Here is a 23,351-nt window from a genome sequence, read left to right as displayed (position 1 = left end):
ATCTTCCTTAGGCGGGGAAAAAGTAGATGAGATCACGTGGGATAAGCCACTCCTGTGTCTGGCACAGAGTAAGTTTAGCTGTTTACAATGATGACAACGAAAACATTTTTCAATTATACTTTTTGTCACATTAAAATAAGAAAATCTATCTAAGCAAATAAAATTTCCTTGTGTTTTCCAACCTTTTAAATTCACAAATTCTACCAAAATCAGTTATCTTCTCGCTGAGTACATCCAGATAATCCCCCATTGCTCAAATCATATATGGGGCTTTCTCAGGATTTGATGCAATGATCTGAAACAACTGTATCATGTTATAGGAACTGGCGCAAATATTTCCAGTCAAATGTAAGGTACAATGTAGCTGGCTTCTAAGGAGGAGACAAGTGGCAACACATTCTTTATGCACTTCTCCAGCAAGGTGGTATTTCAAACTCCCCAGCAGATGGGCAAAAAACATGCAGACAGCTTGTTAGAGAAAGACCCAGACGGTTAAGTCCATCGCAGCTCGCAGCTCTCTTTTTCTTTCCTCATTAATTCTCTGATCCTTATTCCATTGTGTAACTTAACAACTATCTCTATAGGCAAAAAAAAAAAAAAAAAGTATCTAGTTTCCACTACCACTCTTTAGACGCTTGTACAGTTTTTGAGGAGTAAACCAAGAGGTTCTCCCTAAATGAGAAGCTGGCAGGAAACTTTCACCTACTCTGCAGGCAAGCAACACTTTTCAGTGAATCTCAATGAACTCACTACAACTGCTCTTTTGTTTCAATGTTTGATGTCACAGGTAGAGAAGATATTTCACTCCTGAGTACCACAGGTGGACTTACGCATTCAAACAGAAACATATCACCAAAGATTTAAAAGGAAAAGATGAAAGAGGGAATGTGAGTATACACAGAAAATAATGTGTTTTAGTTGATTTTTACACAGATACATTAGTTGCGTAAATCAGACTTGCACAGTTGTGTACTAAATCTGTGCTTATACCCCCATGTCACTCACTCTGGTTGAGATTGAGCCAGTGGTGTTCCCATGGAGATACCTCACACTGCTCACCTAGGGTTTGTTTTCTAATTAATGATTAATGCCATCTCCTAATTACAGAGAGTAGCAGATTCAATAACTTAAAGGACAGCCAGAATCTTTGAATTCCTGTAGCTTTCTTTTCAGTCTATTACTAATTTGTGAGGCTAATAAGCAACTTCCTTTTACATTTTCCTCATCTATAACGGGGAAGAAAATTCTAAAACAAAAAAGGAGATTTTGGGAAAGGAAAACCTGAGGTTGTATTAGGGTGCCCTGCACCCTAATTTGCCCTGCACATGTAGTTAGGGTGCACCCTAAATACCAGCCCACAGAGATATTTTGCTGGCAAATGTTTTAAACCAGGGATCTCCAAACCCCGAGCAATGTAACCAGGCTGCAGAGCAGGAGGTGAGCAGTAGGTGAGCGTATTCATCTGTATTTACAGCTGCTCCCCATCACTCACATTACCACCTGAGCTCTACCTCCTGTCAGATCAGCAGCATTAGATTTTCAAAGGAGCGCGAACCCTATTGTGAACTGCACATGTGAAGGATCTGGGTTGCATTCTCCTTATGATAATCTAATGCCTGATGATCTGTCCCTGTCTCCTGTCACCCCCAGATGGGACTGTCTTGTTGCAGGAAAAGAAGATCAGGGCCCCCACTGATTCTACATTTTGCTAAGTTATATAGTTATTTCATTATATATTACAATGTCATAATAATAGAAATACACTATACAATAAATGTAATGTGCTTGAATCATCCCCAAACCATCACCCCTCACTTGGTCCTTGGAAAAATTTCTTCCACAAAACTGGTCCCTGGTGCCAAAAAGGTTGGGGACCACTGTTTTAAACGGTTTTAAAAGGCTTGGGCTGGGCACAGTGGCTCACGCTTGTAATCCCAGCACTTTGGGAGGGCTTAGGTGGGTGGATCACTTGAGACCCAGAGTTTGAGACAGCCTGGCCAACATGGTGAAACCCCATGTCTATTAAAAAAAAAATACAAAAATAAGCTGGGTAGTGGCACACGCCTGTAATCCCAGCTACTCAGGAGGCTGAAGCAGGAGAATCGCTTGAACACAGGAGGCGAAGGTTGCAGCGAGCTGAGATTGCACCTCTGTGAGATTGCACCTCTGCACTTCAGCCTGCGCAACAGAAACTGTTTCAAAAAAAAAAAGAAAGAAAAGATAAAAATAAAAGGCTTGGCATATTATGCTAATATTTAAGAAATCTTGAGAAGTAGTGATTTAGATTTTGAATCTCTCTTGAAAAACTGGAAAATCTCACAGCATTAGACCAGAACATCTACATGGCAAATTTATCTAAGTAGCTATCGCTTCCTCGAGATGGAGCTTTTGCTCGCCAGTTTACCAGAGACTCTCTTGTCTTATCCACCCCACCTCACTCATTAACTGTACTTAAATGGCCTTGTAGAGTCCAGTTTTAGCAAGCATCCTAAGTCAGAATCCCCACCCCGCAAACCCCGGGTGTCTGATCATTCTTGATATTTGACCAAATCTCTCATCCCTCACTATCCCCTAGTTAATATCTTACCACCCTGGCCGTCTATGAGCGAGAATGCTGTTAGGTGGTTTAGCAGAGAATTACCCTGTGCTCACAGTAATTTTCCGTCCACCAGCCCCCACTTCCCCTGACTCTACTCCTTGGCTATGAATCCCCACTATTTTTCTTTGTATTCAGAGTTGCGCCCAATCTCTCCTTCCCTACTGCAAAACCTCACTGCAGTAGTCTTCCTTACCTACGCTGATAGTCCTGAATGCGTCATGGAAAATTTTTATTCTTTAACTTTATGCGAATACCAGTAGACAAATTCTTCAAAAAAGGTAAACTTAAAAATCCACAATATAATTGGTTGAAAAGTGGAAAAAACTCAATCAATAGGTTGCTGATTCTAACACCGAACAATTTGTCCTAATGTTTGGACTGTTAGTTAAGATATTTCATGTCTTAGTAACACAGCTATTATGATCACATCATATAAATCTCTATTGTGCTATTTCTAGGTGATTCCTATTTGCCTTTTAAATGTTTTCACTAACTTTATCCTTGAGTGTTTCATTTTAATTTTGACTCAGTATATTTCCTATGATTAAATGAAATGTACATAACATCAGGTATAGGTATTCTGGGTGATATCCACAAATAGATCTTAAAAATTTATGTTCATCCTGCTGGTAGGTTCATACCTACTTCTTGATAATTTCTTTTCAATCAGTTCTCAGGTTTTCACTTGCTTTTATAGTTATCTTATTTTTAGAGAGTTTATTCTATTTGATAATATCCTGCTATTTAGTCATAACACTGATATATTTAGCTTCAAGTATTCAAACACTTTAAAGTGTTTGATTTATTATAAGTATTGTATTATAAGCTTAAAGTGTTTGATTTATTATAAGTATTTGTGGAAAAAATATTTCCAATTTACAGATCTTGTACTTGGTTATCTCTAAACAGCATTTGTAGTAAGTATCAAAATGGTTTCATTTATTGTATGATAATATATAATTAATTTAATTGTAATAATTAAAAAGTGGATCTCTACATATGCTATTAAATTAGACTTTTTAAAAGAAAAATAACATGATCATAAATATTGTATTTCAAGAGATAATTTTCATAGATAATTGTCATGCAATCATCTATGTCTTTAGATATTTTGCAAATATCAACTGTTATTTATAATTATTAAAAACATGAAGTTGTACATCAAGAGACTAGGTCTATGAAGTTACAATTACTTAGGAAATTCAGAATTAACAGCTTCTGCTAAGTCTTGATTTAATTCTTATTTAATAGAAAGTGAAATAACCAACAAATGGCTTTACATATTTTATAGGTAAATAAGATTTAAATTACTAAGTAATTTTTAAATTATATTTTCATTCCATTATCCCAATTCATCCAAAATAGTCTCTTGAGTCCCTTACTTCAGAGAAGGAGATTACTGAAGTGATTTTCCAGAAGAATCTATGAAAACAGTATTTTAGCCCAAACTATCAAGAAAATTAAGGACTTTGCCTATGTTTATTGAATGAATTGCTGTCAAACTTTATTCTTAACAAAATACTGTAAAATACTAGTCATTCCACCTCCAATAATGCAACTGTAATGTTAAGAAGTCATTATGTGCAGTTGAGTCACTCAATAGATAAATGTAGAATAAATGCATGTGTATATAATAGCAATGGTTAAGTTTTTGTTTTACTTTCTTTCTTATTGTTGCTGCTGTTGTTCTTATTTTACTGGAGGGTACTGTGCCAAGTAGAATAGTTCCACATGAGGGCAAATCAAAGTAAGAAGTTTACTTTCCTTCAGTCAGCATTATTGAATGCCAACATTTCCTGCTTGTAGCAAAGGGTAGTATCTTGAATTATCTACTTCGGAGTGCCTATCTAAAGCTTTCTAGAAGTTTTAAAGGTACAGGTTAGCTATCAAATTTTATTATGCATAATTTGAACTTAGATCTTGTAAAAATTTGAATTCCACACTGGATAGTCTAATTCCATAGGATGAAGTCTATAAGTACTTAGAATTTGCATTTTAAACAAGTAACCCACATAATATTTTCGCTAGCCATTCTTAGGTCATACAATAAACATTGCATGTTTATTATATAAAAGTTTTTTAGGCAATACTTGTTTTTCACTCTAAATATATAACAAACTTTAGGCAATAGCTGTTCTGCTTTCTACCTCCATAACCTGCTCTTAAACATTTTTATTGAATTACATTTAATGTTATGCACCTAGCTTTAATTAGTGATATAAGAATTGGCTACAGCAGTTTCTCTTTATTTGCAGGAGATACATTTCAAGACCTACAGTGGATGGGCCGAGCACACGGCTCACACCTGTAATCCCAGCACTTTGGGAGGCTGAGGTGGGCGGATCACGAGGTCAGGAGATGGAGACCATCCTAGCTAACATGGTGAAATCCCATCTTTTCTAAAAATACAAAAAAAAAAAAAAAAATTAGCCAGGTGTGGTGGTGGGTGCCTGTAGTCCCAGCTACTCGGGAGGCTGAGGCAGGAGAATGGCGTGGATCCGGGAGGCAGAGCTTGCAGTGAGCCGAGATGGCACCACTGCACTCCAGCCTGGGCGACAGAGAGTGACTCCGTCACAAAAAACAAACAAAACAAAAAGACGTACAGTGGATGTCTGAAACTGCAGATAATAGCAAGCCCTATATATACTGTGTTTTATCCTACACATAAATACCTGTGATCAAGTTTAATTTATAATTTAGGCACAGTAAGAGATTATCAACATTAACTTATAATGAGGTAGAACAATTATAACAATATACTGTAATAAAAGTTATGTGAATGTGGTCTTTCTTTTTCTCAAAATAATCTTATTTTGTGTAATATTTTTGGACTGCAGTTGACTGCAGGTAACTGAAACTATGGAAGGCAAAATCATGGATAAGGGGGGGTACTACTTCATAAAATATTATAATATTCTTTAAATCAAATATTGATATAAAATATCATGTTTTATTGAAAATATACAAATATATTTTAAAATACTGCTTAAAGTCCAAAAGAAAATTGAATGTTCAGGTATAATAAATATAATAGTTTTCATTAGTGTATTTCTTCTTTCTGCTTATCATGTTAATTAGTTTTCTTTCTCTTGCCATAACAGATGCATATCAAAATCACTAGCAAAGTAGTTTCAAAATCCACAGGCCTATCTACTTTTGTAGATTGAAATCTTATTGGAAGTATCATGTGGCATTAGTTTTGGAAGTATTTTTCAGATTTATACCTCTTGTCCCCTCAGCTAAATTGAAAACCACAGCTATAGACAGTGAGAAGAGGTCATCTCCAGGATGCAAATTAATATAATAAAATTATCACCCTGCTCTCAACCAGCTCCTACAACCAGATCTGCATGCATTTTTTAATCAAGCTAATACTAGAAATGCAAATTCTCCAACAGTACTATTGAGTAATGTTTCTAACTGAGGATTTCATGAAGTCATGAGTGAATTATACCTAACAGAGCAAAATTTCTTCATTTTAATTGTTTTTTTCTTTCTTAAAATGTCTCTATCTCTCTCACAATCATGTTCTCTCTTTCGTTCTCTCTTTCCTTTCTCTTATTGAAATCCCCTCTTTATTCTAAGGCACACAATCCCTCACCTCACATTTTGACATACCCTTCTGATGTGCAGTAAATGAATTCTCAGACTGACATCCCATCCACTCCCACTTCACAAGAACAAGAACAAAAGCTGCTCTTCTTCAGATCTACCCCCATCTTTACAAGTAAAGAACAAATTCATTTTTCTTTCCTGTCAGTAAAATGGAGTCAACTAAAACATATGCCTGACTTGAATATAGTGTATAGTCTATTATGTTAGTATATTTAAAGTTACATGGTATCAAAAGAAGAAAGTTGTTAAAAGAAGATCAGAAAATTGGGGCATCAGAAAGAACAAATTTCCCATAGATTACCTAGAACACTTGAATCTGTAGGGGGTGAAAATAATAAGTATGGTATTGTCTTACCTTTGCTAGGTGGGGAGGGGAAGAGAAAGGGGAACTTGCTGTTTTGGTCTGGCCTCAATCTTAAACGTCACTATCAAGTTGACTGACACACTAAAATGGATCTGTACTTGCTGAACTGATAAATATTCATGATAAGATTTAAACATGTTTTAGAAAAAAGCAAATATTATGATCACTTTGGAATTTTCACCAAAAACAAACAGTCCTCCAAAAAACAAAACTGACTTTGCTTAATCCTGAGTAGAGTATTTGCTGGAAACCTCCATATCTGAACTGCCATGTTTTTGTGTAGACAGTCATGTCACACTGAAACGACTTGCGTTTTTCAGCCTTCCTTTCTTTGAACTTTGGTCAGCACAAGTACTTTAAAATGCTAAATATTTTCTAAATACCTAAATTCTTAGGATGATGGGAATGCCTTAGTCCAATACCTCTTTTTTTCTCTAAATAAATAAAGTATGATGACACGTAAGGAAAACAAATCTATAAAATGTAAATTATATATTATTTCAAAAAAAGATTTTTCATAAATATATGTAGCTGAAGTAACCAAGCACTAGGCATATGCTTCCCATGTTTAGGCATAAGCACTGATTTTTCTACGAGAGGTCATGTTTTTTGAAGTGACAATTCAAGTGGCAGTATTTTGCCCCCAAAGTCTTCATTCAAACTATTTTCCAGTGGTGTCACAAACAGATAAATGCACCTAATTACTAGATTGCACATCCTGATGTATATTTATTTGACTATGCAAACAACCCACCAAATGTACAATTTTCTCTTCTTAAAAAACGTAGTAATTTAAATGCAAAAGATATGTTAATCAGTATTATCATTAAGATTTTTCATATGTCAAGTTAGGATGCTTGGAATTATCATTTTGCTGTCAGCAATAAAGCAGCTTACACTGGAAATCTACTATGGAAATACTTCAACAAACTCAATAAAATGGAACTCAGAGTTCTCCTGACAGAATAAAGCAAGCGTGGTGGCAAAAGACAAAATTATAACAAATTTACTTTAAAGATCTTAATTGGCTTTAATTTGCCATTCTAGAATCAGGCAACACCTCATCCAACAAAACAGAAAGAGTGTTCCAATGAGCTGAAAAGAAGAGGTTGGCTTTAGAGAGAGAAAAGGGCTGAGAAAAGCAGAAACGGAGGGAAAAAAAGCTTTTTGGGTTTTCAAAGTTATTTCCCTTGTAAAGGTTAAAGCACAGGGGACTTAACATGCCAGCTAAAACTGGCCTGCTGGGGAATTTGGCTATTATCTCTCTTCTGATTTCTGGGAAGGTTAGATAAGCCATTTAGTTTTGGCTTGGTTACATGGAAGTTTAGTCTCAGTGACTCCGTTTTGGTTTGGTCTGTTGGACCTAGTGCAGGAGTTCAGGCCAAAACGGTGGTTTCTTATACATTTTATTTTATTTTACTTTTTCAGTTACTGACTTTAGCTCATTATAAATTATATTTAACAATGGTGCTGGCTTTTACATAATAATTTAGTAGGTACAAACTGTTTCTGAGAAGAGTAAGAAGAGGTGAAGCCCAGGCTATAATACTGTAGAAAGGAGTCTGTAAAACATCAAGAAAAGAATTTGAAAATGAAGGGAATAAACAGAATGTGCTCTTCCAAATTACTGTACAAGTTTTTTTTTTTTTTTTTTTTTTTTTGAAGTAGAAGTAGTCATTGCAATATGAAAACTTGAAGTTGAGGAGTTTTAATCATACCAGGAGTGGTGGGGACTCAACCAGCAGAAGGTACTCCCATAAGCACCTCCTGCAGTAATTGTTATTTTAATTGGCTGAAATAAACTAAAATGCCCTCAGGCCAGTGATGAAGCTGTGTACGTAGGCAGCTTTATTCCCTTTAGGAAAGAGACCCACTGTGAACGTTTATACTTTGAATTAAAAAGAGAAAAAGAGTATTGTTACTCATTAGATCAACGTTAAATTACCTGAAATCTGTTCTCCCATGTCCCCTCCATCACACTTTCACTTGTCACAGAAAAGTTGTATTTTGTGTGGGAAGGGGCTGCTTTTTAACTAGTAATTTACCCTATATTGCTTCCAAACTTCCACCTGTTTTCCCACATCCAAAGCCTTAAAACTGAAAGGTCTTGTTACTAGGTTACAAATTCTAATTAATAAATGGAATGGGCAGTTACAAATTTGTGGGAACACAGATCCTTTAAAAACTGCAATCATGGCCAGGCATGGTGGCTCACGCTTGTAATCCCAGCACTTTGGGAGGCCGAGGCGAAAGGATCACTTGAGGCCAGGAGTTCGAGACCAGCTTGGCCAACATGGTGAAACCCAGTTCCTACTAATAACAAAAAATTAGCCCTGGGTGGTGGTGTGCGCCTGTAATCCCAGCTACTTGGGAGGCTGAGGCAGGAGAATCGCTGGAACCTGGAGGGTGGAGATTGCAGTGAGCTGAGATTGTGCCACTGCACTCCAGCCTGGGCGACACAGCAAGACTCCATCTAAAACAAACAAACAAACAAAAAACCGAAAAAACAAGAAACTGAAATTATTTCATTCCTGATACATTCAACTGCATGCTTTCAAAGTATAAAGCCATGCACTGACTGATGGTATGGGATTTCAGAGATGAAAATGCCATTCAGTTCAAGATTAAAAATAAGGCAATGAGATGCATGTAAAATTTTATGAACTGGTAGAAACAATAGAAGTACTATTTAAGAAATCCAATTATTTTACTTGAGTACAGGCTGAGTTTCAGTTTGGGGGTGTAGAGAAAGAGACCTATTAGGAATAAAATGTTTAGATCAGAAAAGAGAGCATGAAAGCTTGAAGAAGGTTAAGTTGCACTGGGACTCTGCAAAGAGTGAGTAAAAGATTTATCTGAACGTAAAAACATTTAGCATAAATGACTAATTCTATAATCAGGATTTTTAAAAAGATGAAAGATCAAAAACATGATAGTGGCATAAATCCTGGAAAACTGAGAGAACAGCAAAATTGGAAAATAAATGAAGTGAAAGATAATTAGCTTACATTGAGGTAAGTTGAATCAATGACACATCTATATTTGTTCAATATTTAGAAATCTACATTTTAGACACTTATGTGTGAGTATGAGTGAAAGTGGTGGGAGTGAAATACAGTTATAGTTTATTTCTCAGTATTCCAGGAGCTAAACACAGCGCTCTTCTGCCCTCTCAAAGGATATGATGCAAATATTACGGTGAAAACATAGTGTACATCTATCATTTCAGAAAATTATGTATTATAAAACCTTATCAATTACGCCAATGGATTAAATATTCAAGCAATATGATAATATTGATATTTCTGTAACCCGAAGCACCATGGCTTGATACTGTGAGAGACACTATGATTAACACAACTAAAGTTTCCCCATAGCTTCCAAGAAATCAAACAGTGAACTATTCTTGGAACAAAATTGAACTTTGAGTGCACTTCCTTAATTTATCCTGTACAATCTTTAAGCCGCCTCCCATGTTGCAACTTTTTAATAAGGGCTTGAACTATTGACTTTGGTTGATGTTTCTCCTTCCACAATCCTTGTAGATGGTTATTCATCCTGAGGATTCAAGTGCCGTCTTCAACTGAATCCAAGTGTCACTTCTTTTCGTGTAGAATGTATCTATAACCCTTCTGGAGATTGGCAAATTTACTGAGAATCATTCCAGAAGAGAAAACAAATCAAAAACAAAAAATCCAGCCAAATTTTATATAGGGAATCTAAGAAACAGATCCTTAGAAAAAGTGCTGCTAACCTAGTGTGGCTTTCCTGAAAGTCTGCAAATCACAAAGAAACAAAAAGCCTAACCTTCCGTCATAGCGAGTTTATCTCCCTTGTGGAGATGATGGGACAAGAGTAACAGAAAATTGTTTACTCAGACCATTTCACTCAGACCTAAAACGCTTCTGTTTTTGCATTCATAAACAGAATAACCTCTCTTTCCAAAAAAAAAAAAAAAACCAAAAACCACAATTTTTGTGTCCATAGCTATTCAGTGGCTAGAGGCATGCAGATTTATCAAAATGGCTGTCAGCAGACTACATAGTTTAAAGCAACCTTCTTTAGAATAAACCATAAGTCACCTGTGGAATTCCGAAAGAGGAGGCAATATAGAAATGAGTACATTTTCTACTGAATAAAATCATTCCAATTTAGAAAGACTTTAGTGAGATCTTTCCCATATTGAAAGTTAATTTTATTTTTACATTTTAGAAATAAGGGAAAAATAAAACTCTTTTTCCTATGAAAGGAATTCATTAAAAAAAAAAAAAAATCTTAAAGAAATGCAGGTTGATGAACCTACCTCTGGTAAAGATCAAGTTTTCTGATGATTGGAGCCAAGATGAGGATTTCCTGCAGACCAAGCTTTCTTAAAGTGCTTCAGGGTCCCTGTCTGCCATATTTTTAATCTAATGTATCTTCACCTCGAAGCCCTTAATGGCAGTGTTCTGAGGACCTACGAAGGGGGGAAAATAACATTTTAAAAAGACTGCTTAGTTACAGCAAAGTCACCTTGCCTTTGCTTCAGTTGTTGTGCATTCCAGAATATAAAACAGAAACATCTTGTTTATAGCAGTCAACTTGCTCAATGCGGGGAAAGGGTGGAGAGGCTAAGACACATCCAGGTAGTATAAAAAGGAAAAAAAATAAATAACAAAGGACTCTTACTGTATACAAGGCCAGTTTAGTTTTGAGAATTGCTTTTACAAAGGATGTTGCTGCATTTTGTTTGAGAAAAGGGCTGGCAAGGGCGAGAGGAGTTGGAGGGAGAATTCTGAGCAATGTAATTATTCAACACTTATATAAGGAGTGGCTTCTACATGCAGTTGCAATGATGAACAAAGTAGTTACAGATTATGCCTTTCCAGAGTTTATACTGCAACTGGATAAAAATAAGCAAACATGCAATTATAGTGAAATGAGATAAATGTGATGGTAGGTGATGTGCATGAATATGTGGGAGGTTACAAATTTCTTGAACTTGGGAGGCAAGAAGAGGGTCAGGGAAGCCTTCCCAGCAGAAAAGTCACCCAACTAGAGAGCTGAAGGAAGTGCAGTATTTAAACATGTTAGAACCTCAGAGCTGCAGGTCCAGAGAGGCATGTGCAAGAAAGGGGAAAATGAAGAGCATGAAGCTGTAAGAAAGACTGGAAAGGTGAGGAGACAAATCTCCCCTTGACTTCTACGCCTTGTTTAAGAGGGGCGACTTGAACTTGCAAATTACAGTGAGATTTTGAGTAAGAAGAGCAATGCCTAGCAGGGTGTCAGGCTCACTGGAGGCCTTAAGAAAGTCTTGCTGAATTATGTTAACCAACTTACTTTTAACTCATTAATAAAAGTTTTTCTAAAGCTAATTTTAAAGAGTTTCAATTTAATGTCTTTTGGGACTTAAATCAAATGAATATATGTAACATATGTAATTTTTTTTTAAAAAACGAAACCAGCTTTTATTTTTTAAAGACTGAAGAAAGAAACAAGTTTTTCTTTGGATTTGGCTAAGCTGGGATGCTGATAAGATGGCTGTTTGCAAATGGACCAGTTTGTGTCCACAGAGTGATATATATAGGCTCTCATATAAATATGCATACACATATGTATGTACATGTATTATTTTCTCCCTCTTTTTCTCCTTCTCTCTTTCATTTGTTCTTTCTTTCTTTCTTTAAACTCTTCTGTCTTTTGGAACTATGAGGGCAAACCTAAATATGTTGCGAGGTAACTTATTTTTATCTAATGAACATGCAACAGCCAATTGAACAAAATAATAAATAGTATATTTTAAGTATTAACGTCTACTTGATCTAAAGTGTGGAAACAAAGTCATCTGAGCTACTTATTGGACTGAAACGTGGATTTGCATGATTCTCTATGTAAAGTGAGTTTTTAAACTAAATTTCTTGACAAAGAGGGAAGAGGGAAGAGAAGCCCATGTTTGGGATGTATAAGCATGGTGGCAACTCTTTGGATTTTTGTCCTCTCACACAGGAGAACACTAGTCACCACGTGGGCTTACTTCTCTTTTTGATAGCTTCAGAGCCCCCATCCAATTATCTTTTGCCTTAAACTTCAGACAAAAAAAGAACTGTAAACGATTAGATACTGCAGGTGGTGGGTACAAACCGATAATGTGTTTTACTAACCATAGGTAGAATCGCTGAACCTACAGGTAGTTTTTGATCTCATAAATGAACTTTGTGCACTAGATTTAAACTACTATTCCATCAACTTGGATTAGATTGAGTTGTATGCATTTCAATACCTACTTGGTGGTCTAAAAATATAATTATTATTACTATTTGTTTTAGAGACAGGGTCTTGTTCTGTCACCCATGTTGGAGTGCAATGGCGAGAACATGGCTCACTCTAGCCTCCAACTCCCAGGCTCAAGTGATCCCCCTGCCTCACCCTCCTGAGTAGCTGGGACTGTAGGTATGTGTCACCATGCCAGGCTATTTGTTTCATATTTTGTAGACATAGGGTCTCACTATGTTGCCATGCTGGTCTCAAACTCCTCAAGTGATCCTCCCACATTGGCCCCTCAAGGTGCTGGGATTACAGGTGTGTCCCACCACACCTTGCCTAGAAATAGAATTATTGAATGAACCAAATCATAGTTCTGCTGAATAGAACTGAAAATAGTTCAGTTCAGGTTAACAAACTGATAAACATTAGTTGTTATAAATCCCTAGTATGTGATAATACATAGAAATTATATTGTATCCTTTTATACTTGTAAAACATCATATTATGCTAAATTTTAAATGCTATCACTAATCGTCCATTAAGTTATAGTCATATTATAGCATCCAACTAAAAAAAATAACTGCTTCTCAGTCTAAAACCTCCAAAACAAATAATTTAGTCAAACAATAACATTTAAAATTTTCAAAATTTATTTTATGGTTTCAGGCATCAATGTAACAAACATGTACCATTACACATATTGTATATTTTATTATGTGCCATTAACTATTCAGAACAAGTGGCTTATTCTCCTCTAACTGAATGTTGCTATATGAGAAATATGTTGTGGTAGCCCACCCAGAACCATCTTTCCATCTTCTGTAAGCAAATGATCTCATCACATTTCTTTCATTTGGCTATAATTTTGGTGGAACACTTATTTGAGTTACTGACAAAGGGATGGCAAATAACCCAAATTATGTCAACCAAAATCTGTCTCAGGAATTGTAATCCTTAGTAAAATGAAGTAAGGATAGAAAACAGTTGGAGTTCATTTATTCTGACATTGGGACCTTGATGATTCTCTTCCTCTGTTTTAGTTACTGATATCTGAGGAGTTTTCCTATTTCTATCTTTCTTGAAGTCCGGTTGTTCTACTTTTCCGTCCATTCCACGAGCTGCCCCATATGTTTTATTTTACTTTTTAAATTTCAATAGCTTTAGAGAAACAAGTGGTTTTTGGTTACATGGATGAATTGTATAGTAATAAAGTCTGGTCTTTTAGTGTACCTGTCACTCGAATAGTGTACATTGTACCCAATAAATAGGTAATTTTTCATCTCTCACTCTGCTCCCACCCCTGACCCTCCCACTGCATCTCCAATGTCCATTATATCACTTTGTATGCCTTTACATACCCATAGCTTGGCTCCCACTTACAAGTGAGGACATGTGGTATTTGGTTTTCTGTCCCTCATTTACTTCACTTAGGATAGTGGCCTCCAATTCCAACCAAGTTGCTATGAAAGCCATTATTTTCTTCATTTTTATGCCTGAGTAGTATTCCATGGTGTGTGTGTGTGTGTGTGTGTGTGTGTATATATAATATATATTCTATATGTGTGTAATATATATACACATATACATATGTATATGTGTATATACATGTCTATATACACACATATACACATATATACATATATACATATATACACACACATATATGATGTGTATATATATAGACATATATGTGTATATATTATATATAATGTGTATATATAGACATATATACACGTATATGTGTATATATTACATATACATATATTATATACTCTATTATATATAATATATATTATATTATATACTCTATTATATATTATATTATATTATATACTCCATTATATATGTTATATTATATACTCCATTATAGATAATATATATTATATTATATACTCCATTACAGATAATATATATTATATACTCCATTATAGATAATATATATTATATTATATACTCCATTATAGATAATATATGTTATATTATATACTCTATTATAGATAATATATGTTATATTATATATTATAATATATAATTATATAATTATACAATATAATTATATATTATATAATTATATAATTATACATTACATTATATAATATATAATATATAATTATATATTATATATTATAGAATTATATAATATATAATTATATATTATAGAATTATATATTATATTATATATTATAGAATTATATATTACATTATATATTATAGAATTACATATTATATTATATATTACATTATATATTATATATGATATAATTATATAGTATATTATATATGATGTAATTATATAGCATATTATATACGATGTAATTATATAGCATATTATATACGATATAATTATATAGCATATTATATACGATATAATTATATCGCATATTATATACGATATAATTATATCGCATATAATATGCGATATAATTATATCGCATATTATATACGATATAATATATCATATAGTATATAATATATGATATAATTATATATTATATCGTATATTATATAATTATATATTATATCGTATATTATATAATTATATATTATATCGTATATTATATAATTATATATTATATTAGATAATATGTTATATATTATATTAGATAATATATTATATATTATATATTTATATATAATTTATATATATTTATATATAAATATATAATGTATATTATATATGTGTATATATAATATTATATATATGTAATATTGTATATATATGTGTCACATTTCTTTATCCACTCATAGGTTGATGGGCACTTAGGCTGATTCTATGTATTCATTTATGACTTGTGCTGTGTGCAGGTGTTTGCTTTCTTTCATAATGACTTCTTTTCCTTTGAGTAGATACACACTAGTGTGATTGCTGGATCTACTGGTAGATCTAATTTTAGTTCTTTGAGGAATCTCCATACCATTTTTCCACAGGGGTTGTATTTTATTTTTTTCTTTCTCTCTCTCTCTCCCTCCATCCCCCCCTTCCTTCTCTCCCTCCTTCCCTCCTCCCTCTCTTCCTTCCTTCTTTCTTCAAGTTAGCCATAGATGGTTTCTATTAGCTGTAACTAAAGAACCGTAACTGATACTAAAAAAGTGATAGCAAAGCTCATAGATATAACGTAAGTGCTAAAAGAACTATATTACAAGGCAAAAATACAAGTACCATAAAGGAAAAACAACATATTACAAGGGGTATAATGAAAGAGGCAGAACTAGCTCATGTTTATTAAAATTAAAAGAGTTTTAATGGAGAAACTGAAAGTATGAATAAAATTTTCATAGATTAGGAGAACAGAGCAAACACCAGCGAAGTGATCAAGGGAAGACAAGTTCAATATGTGCTCAATGGTTAGGAATAACCCTGCTTCACACATATAGAAACATAGAACATAGAAAGAAATGAGAGAAAAGATTGGAATCAATGATTTGTTCATTTTAAAAATAAATATTTATTGTGGTTCTGTGATCCAACAGTAAATAAGACAGGTGCGTTTCCTACCTTCAGGAAACTTATATTGTCCTTGAGGAAAGAGACAAATAGCTACCAAAAAAAGATTCTTGAACAAACAAATTTATTACTTTAAAAATGCAATAAGTTCTGTGATGAAGAAAACAAGGAGCTAAAATATAGAGTATGGATGGTTGGGTAAGGTAGGCAGTTTAGGAAGGGCTGGAGGAATGTTGTGATATTCTAGCTAATAAATGAATCATGAGAAAATGAGAGAAATGGAACTTTCCAGGCAAAGGGGCAGATAATGCAAATGTCCCTGGCACAGGGAAGAATTTGACTTGTTCCTAAAATTAATTAAAAAGACTTCAGCCAGGTGAGCAAAGTAGGGTGCACTGTGAGATGATGCTGGAGAAACAGCCCCAGGCAAGATCCTGTAGGGGCTTAGATTTTATTCTAAATTTGTGAGGAAACTGAGAGACGGATTTGGATTTTATTCCAAATTTGTGAGGAAGCTATTTACATTTTATGAAAATCAACTTCACGGCTATGGAGTTGGGAGCAATTATTATGGGGTGGGAACAATTATTACACTATACAATAATAGTCTTGAATGATGGGTTGGATTAGAAGATGCATATATGGGAGGAATGAAGGGTACATCATGGCAGATATAATGGGAGACATTAAATATGAGGATATAAGTTTTTGTTATTGAGTATATAATTTAGAACTCTTGAAAATGTTTGTTTTAGGTACCACTGTCTTCCATAATGACACTATCCCTGATGCGTATTTCTACCTCTAATCTTCCCCAGTATTTATACTTCCTGTCATATGATTTAGCACTTAATTACATGCTGACCAGTACTCTGCAATTTACACTACATTTCCCAACTTGATTCAGAACATCTTAAGGGCAGGGCCAGTTCCACACATTTCTGGATCTTTCACATGACCTAATATATTTTGATATAAATATCAATTAGTAATAATAACAAGTATATATTTAATTATCATGTTCTTGGCACTGTTCTAAGAGTTTTATGTGTATAATTTCATTTAATCCTTGTACAAAATCTATGAAGAAATCCTGGTTATTATTTTGTGGTGAGAAAATTCAAATTTACTATGATGAAGCCACTGGTCTACTTATTATGAATTGATTCATTTCCCTGTAATATTTTTGAAGAAGAAAAAACAAGCACCTGGTCAGATAGGCTCTTGGTCATGGTATATTGAAAGAATACACGTGAATAATATTTTCACGATATTATAACACGTCCTAGTCCTCCTAGTAATCCACCACATATCTGTTGATGGTGATAGAATTCCACATATTTTCCCCAACTGCATTTGCTACCTGTATATGTCATTTAACTACAAAGGTTTAATTCAGATCACATGACACTCTGCCTCACCTGCCTTCTCTTTCAGTTAATTAAGCCAGCCCAAATTTCTCCCACCACTAATCAGAGAGATTACAGGCGAGGTTCTACAATAGATGCCGCTGGTTCATTCTGTTTGGATCCTGAGCATTTCTAACATAAATATCCATGGAGAAATACCTATCAAGTAATTATTGTGACACAGATTATGATTGTAGTGCAGTTATCTCAACACATGCCAAGAAGTTAAAAAAAAAAAAAAAGGGAGATGGTGATACAAATGAGGGAGAAAAACAAACACAATACTAATGGGAATTAGAAAGAAAAATAAAGACTGTCAAAGAACATTACTGATGGGCAAACTATAGGAGGACACAGAAAAAAAAGTAAAATTTAAAATAATTTAGATTCCACCCTGAGGCATTCAGATATAAAAACAATAGAGCAATTTTAATTGGGCAAATAGACTCTAAGTGTTTGCTTAAAACTATTTCTCTCCTTAAAACATAGCGACAAGGATGACATACTTGACTTTTGCTCACACCCTGTTTTCCTCATCAAAGTTTAAATTTTAGAAACAGAAAATTCCAATTTCTATTTTGGTTTATAGTATGAACTCAAATAAATATGTCCTCTATGTCGTGGGTGTGACTGGCTGGGGTCGCCGTCGTGGGAGGTGAAAGAATTTACAAAACCGTCGTGGGTAAATAAAGGCAGATTGATTAGAGAAAATACGAAGATATGTTTTAGGAGAGCAGTGGGCAACACAGCAGAGAGAAGCCTGTCTGCCAAGAGGCAGGGCTTGTAGATAAGTTTTATAGGGTTATGCTGGAGAGGCTAGGTGCAGGTAGAGTCGTTCTGCTGGGGCTACCTGCCGAAAGAGGTATTTGGGAACAGGATGCTGTACAAGCGGTTTGTTTTGTGGTTAGCCGTTTCTTAGAACAATTGTTCTCCCGCACCTTGGAGCCCTTTCCTTATTGTTGTTAACATATTAGGACTCCACGCCCTGTCTCCTTAGGAAGAGAGTATTTAAATCATAAGTGGAAGATGATATTAAAATAGATACTATCATGCCACTGATTTGTATGGAAAAATAGACAAGGCAGATGAGAAACTTGGCAAGTAAAGAACAGAAGAAGTAAAATGGAAGAAGAAGAAGGAGAAAAGGAAAGAGAACAGCAGAAACAACAAAATACACACACATATCAACTGTTGATCATTTTGAAAATTTCAAGTGTTCAGGTTAGCTCACAGTTTTTCCAGGGGTCATTCATTTTCTGGCCATGTTTGATATCTTGTCCACCCCCTCGTCCCCACTCCTAATTTGGTGTAGGTTGCTTGGCTTACAGAAAATAGTGTCATTCAGAAATGCTAGGATCACAACAGGCTGATTAATAACTGTGTTGAAAAGCTAAATTTAGGTGATAGACTATATAAATCTCCCTTATATGAAATGTCGGCTCTGCAGCCTATAGTGTTGGGCATTTATCTTAGATTTTAGCTGAGGTTCTTTAGGAGCCCTGGCAAAGCAGGACCACAGAGAAAATGCTATTAGAGTCCTTTGCATTTTCTTAATGAAGAGGTGGAAACTTGGATCACAAGAACCCTGCAAATCAGCATCCACTATTCGGGTGAAGTAGGAAAAAGTAGCGTAATAACATGGGAATAAAAATGCTTTTAAAATATTTTTAAATGCAGCTCTCATTTCTTCAAAAATTTAGAGAATTAGTCACATGGCATCTCATTTAATGCTCAAAGTTCAATTTAGCCTAAAGCATTCTAATAAATATAAAAGACCTTGGAAATATATAAAAATAACATTTTGTAAACATCATATGGCTTCACAAATCGGGGACAATTTACTCACGTTACTTCTTTTCTCATATATTACAAAATATTCTTATTTCTGCCCTTTTACTTCTCTGTAGTCACACTTTTTTTTTTTTTTTTCTTACTACAGAAACATTTTGGAAGGAAGGGTAGGAACGCCTATCTAGATATCATGGGACACTATTGTTCATTAAGCATAATTTTAAAAATGCTAATTTAAGATGTTTTTCCCTTCCCTTCCCTGAATAAAACACCATCACTCAGACACTAGGTCAGGAAAACAGCATATAGAAAACAAGAAAGAGTCTAACAGCTGAAGACTAAAATGCAAGGGGAAACTGCTTTAAGAGAAGTCACAGAATTAATGCCCGTATACATTCTGAAACTTTTTGAAAACCAGCCACCTTTTCCACCTATAGACTGAGTTGTGGCTCTATCCTAAACCTTGCAGGTCTTCTCTATGCCTATGATTGTCTTAATAGCTTACATTAACGTTGGCACACTGTTGTCCTCATAACACAGACCGTAGTACATGCATGACTGTCCAGGTTCAAAGCTCTGCTTTGCCTTACCAGCTTTCTGACATTGGTGGGTAACTTAACTTCCCTATGCTCCAATTTCTTCATCTGTAAATGGGCATACTTCTCAGGCCTACCTCATAAGACTGTTATGTTAGTTATAAGAGGTTCAGAAACATGCCTGGGGCAGACTAATGCCATATACATGTTTGATAATTGCATATATGAAATTAAAAAGTAGATTAAATCAGTAAATATGAATTAGGCACCTACACTGTTGCAAGCCATGTTACAATAAAGAACAAGATAAAATTGGCCAAATCAGTGGACTGGAACTTACATTCTAGAGAAAAGAAACAGGAGTAATCATGTAAACAAATAAACAAGACATTTCTATATGGAGATAAGTGCTATAAAGAAATGACTGTTATGTGATAGCAATAGAGGAGACTGCTTTGGGAAGGCCCTTTTGGGACCTGGGATTTGAGGTGAGACCTGAAAAATGGGATGCTGTTCAGGAATAAGAAACAGGAGCTCTAAGTACTCAGCAACTAGAACCACTGTCTTGCTATGGGACGGAGGAGACCTGGGTATGGAGGCGGAGAAGGAAGGAGATGATAGGGTATAATGTCAGAAAAGCAGGCAAGAGATCTGTTGGTCAGGTCTTGGAGTTTGGCTTTTACTTTTAGTGCAATGAAAACCATTGCAGGATTTAAAACTGAGGAGAAGGGTGACCTAGTTTAACTGCCAAAAAATTCCTTTGTTTCTGAATGTCTACTGAAACTATTCACTTAATGCCAATTTATTGACTTACTTTATGCATTGACTTGGTGGTTCGGACTCTAAATTTCACCTCGTTGTTGACTCAAAAAATGCATAAGATACTAGATGGGAAGTAAATGTATTATCTGCCACTAAGAGATTTTATTCCAAAGTACTTGGTAGCTACGTTTGTCTAGTTTTACATATATGTAGTTATGTAAACCTTTTCTTTGACTGTATTTCACTCATCCAAATTTTGCATAATTCATCTGTAGTTTCTTGCCATAAACCCTGGACAGGACCAGTTATATGTACAGGCTACAGGCAGCTGCCTACATTTATATGATGTGTGAGGCACTACACAACATTTATGTGATAAAGACTTTCTTAATCACTAGTCCATTGTGGTACATAAAACTCTTACCAATAGATTTATAGTATTGGGTTGCAGAGGTTAAATGTCAGAGCAAACAGAGGGTGTACATCTTACTGAGGCAAAAGAAAACATTATCAGAGGATAGGGGCCTGGACCAATTAGATAGGGAACAGAGTAGATTTGGCAGAAGTACTAAGCCTTGAAGGGCCCATCCAGTTGGATATCTACTTACAGACATGCATCACTTAACAATGGGGATACATTCTGAGAAATGCATTGCTAAGTGATTTCATCGTGTAAACATCATGTAGTGTACTTACACAAACCTAGATGGTACAGCCTGCTATCCACCTTGGCTATGTGGTATAGGCTATCGGTCCTAGACTAAAAACCTTACAGCACACTATTGTACTTAATACTGTAAGCAGTTGTAACACAATGGCAAGTATTTGTGTATCTAAATACAACTAAGCTTAGAAAAAGTACGGTAGAATGGGCACGGTGGCTTATGCCTGTAATCCAAGAACTCTGGGAGGCCAAGGCGGGTGGATCACTTGAGGTCAGGAGTTCAAGACTAGCCTGGCCAACATGGCGAAACCCTGTCTCTACTAAAAATACAAAAAAATTACCCAGGTGTGGTGGCAGGTGCCTATAGTCCCAGCTACTCGGGAGGCTGAGGCGGCAGAATCGCTTGAATCCAGGAGGTGGAGGTTGCAGTGAGCCAAGATCATGCCACTGCACTCCAGTCTGGGCAAAAGAGTGAGACTCCAACACACACACAAAAAAAAAAAAAAAAAAAAAAAAAAGAAAGAAAAGGTACAGTAAAAATATGATATAAAAGATTAAAAAATGGTACCATCAATGGTGTTTTCAGGACTGGAAGCTGATCTGAGAAAGTTAATCAGTGAGTGAATGGGAGTGAATGTGAAAGTGTGAAAGCCTAGGATATTACTGTACACTACTTTATAAACACTGTACAATTAAGCTACATACGATAAATTTATTTTAAAATCTCTCTTTAATAATAAGCTTTAGCTCTCTGTAACTTTTTAACTTTATAAACACTTTAATTTTTTAAACTTTTAAACTCTTTTGTAACAACAACATAGCTTGAAACATGAATACATTGTAAAGGTGTACAAAAATATTTTTTTTCTTTATAGTGTTATTTTAAGCGATTCTATTTTTCAGTGTTTAACATTTTTAACTTTTTTGCTAAAAGCTAAGACAAAAAGACACACATTAGCTTAGGCCTACACAGGGTCAGGATCATCCATCTCACTGTCTCTCACCTCCACAACTTGTCCCACTGAAAGCTCTTCAGGGGCAATAACACGCATGGAGCTGTCATCTGTGATAGCAATGACTTCTGGAATATCTCCTGAAGAACCTGCCTGAGGCTGTTTACAGTTAACTTTTTAAAAAGTAGAAAGAGTGTACTCTAAAATAACGTTAAAAAGTACAGTAAATACATAAGCCAGCAACATAGTTATTGATTATCAAGTATTATGCACTGTATATAACTGTATGTGCTAGACTTAATACACCTAGCAGCACAGTTGGTTTGTTTACACTGGTATCACCACGAACATGTGAGTAATGAGCTGCATTATGAGTTATAATGGCTATGATGTCACTAAGTGACAGGAATTTTTCAGCTCCATTATAATCTTATGGGACCAACATTCTACATGTGGTTCCGTAAGATTATAGACTCATGTGGTGCATGATTGTATACATCCTGCCTTCATCTATTCATGATTTGAACCAATACGTGGATGGTCAATCCTTTTCGCATTTAAAATTATCTTCAGAAGCCATTAATCTTACAAGTCTGTTTTCCCCATTCTGTTTTAATGGACTCTAATTTTTATCGGTGAGACTCTTTATTTCTAAATTTCTAAAACTGTTCAACTTAAAAAACTATCTGGAATAACAACAGAGATGCATACAGTTTTAAGAAAAGAGAGTCATGCTTCTCAAAACTGAGATTTATGAGAACAAACAATTCAAACAAAATTAGGATAGGGTATCTTCTCCCCAGGAGCTAATAATAAAATTACTTTTATACCAATGTCTTAATTTCATTAGACTGTTCATAGCTCTTTATACATTTTGTCCTTGCTTGCCTAGGAGTCTTTATAGTTTTGGATGTAGTTTGCTGATTGGTTGAAGTTAGTAATCACAGTAGTCAAATATGTAATATTTAAA

The 23,351-nt window shown here is 34.9% G+C and overlaps 1 long non-coding RNA gene across 1 annotated transcript in view; it reads right to left on the bottom strand.

Annotated features, from left to right (window-relative positions):
• The window catches only part of LOC129036831 (uncharacterized), a 34,683-nt gene extending 11,946 nt beyond the window's left edge, over positions 1-22,737 (bottom strand). Inside the window, exons 1-2 of the long non-coding RNA XR_008502659.1 lie at positions 22,433-22,737; positions 10,882-11,034 (exon numbers count right to left, since the gene is read on the bottom strand). This is a non-coding gene — a long non-coding RNA (uncharacterized LOC129036831). The remainder of the gene's footprint in view (positions 1-10,881; positions 11,035-22,432) is intronic.
• Between the last annotated feature and the right edge of the window lie 614 nt (positions 22,738-23,351).

Source organism: Pongo pygmaeus, chromosome 4 (assembly GCF_028885625.2).
Source record: "Pongo pygmaeus isolate AG05252 chromosome 4, NHGRI_mPonPyg2-v2.0_pri, whole genome shotgun sequence".
Lineage (NCBI taxonomy): Eukaryota > Metazoa > Chordata > Mammalia > Primates > Hominidae > Pongo > Pongo pygmaeus.
The sequence above is the reverse complement of the archived record's forward strand: the minus strand, read 5'-3'. Positions and strand labels throughout refer to the sequence as shown.